Source organism: Nicotiana attenuata, unplaced genomic scaffold (genome assembly GCF_001879085.1).
Source record: "Nicotiana attenuata strain UT unplaced genomic scaffold, NIATTr2, whole genome shotgun sequence".
Lineage (NCBI taxonomy): Eukaryota > Viridiplantae > Streptophyta > Magnoliopsida > Solanales > Solanaceae > Nicotiana > Nicotiana attenuata.
The window spans coordinates 14,078-17,860 of record NW_017672332.1 but is presented as its reverse complement, the minus strand read 5'-3'; positions in this window follow the sequence as shown (position 1 = coordinate 17,860).

Sequence of the window (3,783 nt, the reverse complement as noted above, 5' to 3'; positions counted from 1 at the left end):
TTCAAAATAGTGCACCTTTCTCCTTATTTCATTAGTTCCACTCAAAAGCCAAACCAACCACCCCACACTTTAACTTTTACAAAGTTCATAAACAATTCAAGTGCTCATGAGAGGTTACAATGGTTCAAATAGATGGTTAATTCCAACAAATGGGTAAGGCTTGTAATGTGGTTGCCAAGGAAACAGGATTACAGGCTCAAAGGGGTTAACTACGATACATAACAATTAGGTGAGTAAAATATGTATATATGGCTCAACAAGAAATGCCTATATCACTTCCAAGACTGAACAAAACTACTATTTCGCTTTGCAAACACACGGGGCAAGTTCTAGGCATCAAATGCAATGCACAGAATAACACAAAATCTTACACACACATGGCACATAACTCACTCAGGATTGGATTCATCAAGACACCCTAGTCAAAGCAGTTAAGCAAAGTTAAGATAATACAACTTAAGGTACTTCTACAAGAGTCAAAAACTGAGCCTAAGCGTCACACCCAAAGTACTCACTATTCTCAAAGGCATAACAAAGTCAAGAGATATTGCTTCATTTCAGAACAAAACACAATGGCTCCTATTCCTAAAAAAAAAACTAACTACACCCGATTCAAATAAAACCCTTGGAAAAGAACCGCGGCACAAAGAAAAACCAAGGGGGAATTGCTACACTACCTAACAAAAGAAAATATTTTTATTTTATTTTTTTCTTTAGACTTAAATCCCTCAAGAAAATTGTCTAATAAATCCATCGTCGGGGAAAGTCCAATCCTTTTTTTTTCTTAACAAAATAAATAAAAAAATTATTCAATTAAACTAACACAACTAAAATAGCATAGAAAGTCACCCAGACAATCTCCTCACCCCACACTTAAAATTGTGCATTGTCCCCAATGCACACCATACTAATAAGAGGGTAAAAGAAACTCCCTGGTATGCCAAAGGCCGAAGCACTAGTAGCTTATGGGGTACTCAGACTTCCCCCAAGCTTGGTCCTTCGTGCGGGTACCTCACACTTAGTTCCAACCATTTGGTTTGTTGTTGCATCCTTCCAATACCTTTTCTTTCCATGCTCCTAGAAAATAAAAAAGTGACACTACAAAAATAATACAATTAAAAAAATTTAAAAAAAATAAATAAAAGAAAGCAATAAAGCTGGGTTGCCTCCCAACAAGCGCTTGATTTAACGTCGCGGCACGACGTGAATCACTTTCCGCCTCCACTTTGAACTTATGAATCGGACCCCAAGTTTTGATTTTGCTCTATGATCACGCTCCTGGGGTGGTGGAACGAATCTGGCTGGCCCAATAAAATAATGTAGTATTCTGCACTTCTTGGCCTTTAGATGAGGTGTGTAATCCCGATTTTCTGGCAAGAAGAATTCCAGAATGTAAGCACTTTGTTCCTCATTCCTCGACTCCTCAAATGGCTCGGACGACTCTATTTTCATATCATCATCTAAACACAATGTGAAAAAATGCTTGGAATGAGGACCAATGCGCTCAACTACATGAACATTGGGACTGTCTACATTCTCAACACTAATGACAATAGAGTCAACAAAATATGTATCCTCAATATCCTTGGTTGACTCTAGTATCTCTTCTACAACATCGACATCCTCAAAATCTAGTGCGATTGATTGTTGGTGTTTTACTCTAGCCTCCTCCTCTAGCTCATCCTCGTATTTTTTTAAATCCTCCAGTAATATGGCAATTTCTACAGCCCTTTCTTGCTCATATTGGCTACTATCCACAATGTCAACTTGTTGCGCTTTACCAGGTTCAATTAATTTATTCGCTTGAGCCTCCAAGTTATGAATAGTTGCCCCTTGCCTTTGTACCCGCAGTTGTATCTCATCATATTGTTTCGTAAGACACTTTAGCATATCCTCGATCTCTTTCAGGTCCTCATACCTGGGTTCTTTGCTCCTATTAACTTCACCAGAAAAAGAAGAACCATCAAAGTGAGGGGTTGGGGGTAGGTAAGAAATATAAGCACAACCGTGAAAGTGACCATCTTGACCACCACACATATCACACACATTCCACACATAAGATTGAGTTGGTGCACAAAACTCGCTCTCGGGAATATTTTGATAATTTTGCCCTGAGTGATTTTCTTCACAACATGCATAAGGAGGATTAAAAGTAGAATTACCAACATCTAAATTCTCATAATTCCATGATGCCATGTTTCTCAAATAAAAAAAATAAAACTAAAATAAAAAAAAAATAAAAAAATCAAATAATAAAATAAAAGTTCAAACTTGAAACCTAGCAATATGTAGACCTACAACTACACCGTTAGTTCCCCGGCAACGGCGCCAAAATTTGATCACGCCCAACTATGCCTTATAAAAAGGACAATGCGGTCGTTGCAAATATAATCCGGTTTACAAGTCCGGAGTCGAATCCCACAGAGAACTAAGGTTTAGCTACAACTGTTCACTATCACCAAGAAGACAAGCTTGAACAATTCCTAACTTATAGATATTAAGAATCTTCTGTTTAACTAATTAACTAACAAATTAAAATAGTAAATTAAAAACTAACGATACTGAGGGCTAGAGAAAAGATTAAGGAGGTCTAGAGTTATGATTTCCCCTATTGTCGGAATCCTTCCCGCTATGTCTTCTATAATTTCGCCTAAGTATTCTCTACCGATCATGAGCACTCATATTACCGTAAATCTCTCTCGAGTAATTACGACAATTTACTAGACGCACTCTCCCGAGCTACGCTAGCTGGCTTTTAATACAACTCACTTCAGATCGCACCCAAGGCTTCGTTATCCCTAATCCCGCCTTTAAACCCTCGGTTAGTGATCCCTCATATACTCTGGGAGTGGTGTTGTTCAACAATTACCTAAATATGCACTCTCTCCCGAGTTATACATACTAAATAGGCACAGCTAATTGAGAGCTCTTCAACCAACCACAATATAAATGTAGTTGAACAAATAGAGAAAAGCTATGGCTCAATTATATAAAAACATAACAAGAATTTATCCTACAAAAGGTTCTATCAAAACTCTAGATAACAAATTAGCTATTCATAATAGTATGTAAAACTACAATACTAAAAGTCATAACCAACAATGAAAAATAGGAAGAGGAAGGAAAAACTCGTAGAAGAATTCTCCGCCTTGCTCCCAATGTGTTCTTGCCTCCTTAGGGTCGAATCTATGTCCAAAATATGTCCCCTCTTTGTTCTTGGCCGGCCTCCTTTGTTTAACTATAGGATTTAGGACTTAAAATCCCATGTTTTGCACTTTAGTCCCTGAAATTTTCGCTTCCTGCCGCGGTCCCACTGCGGTCGCTGTCAAACTGCGGCCAAACATACTCTCTGATTCTTCAGTTGTCCGCGCGTACACTCTGCCGCGGTTCTGCCGTGGTCGCGGTGGAACCGCGGTTTTTCACCCTGTTCCGTTTGGAATTTGGAAAAACGTAAAACATGAAAGTTGTAGCCCTTTAAGTTAGCTTTCCAACCATATATTGTGGAGCCCAAATGGAGTTCTGAGCAAAAAGTTATGTCTATTTTACTAGACAGTGCGCAATATGCCTCCTCAAGTCTTCGTTCGTACTTAATTATCAAATTTGACCCCTGAACACGATCTCGGCTTAATTCCTTGAGCTTTTACTCTAGGCTTCAAAGCTTCAAATCACTTAAATTCATTNACCCTGGAAACTCTGAAGCGGCGGTGCACTGATAGGAGCTGGTGGTGCACCGTAGGACTGCTGATCAGAATACTGCATCTGAGAACCACGGCCACCTGAGGC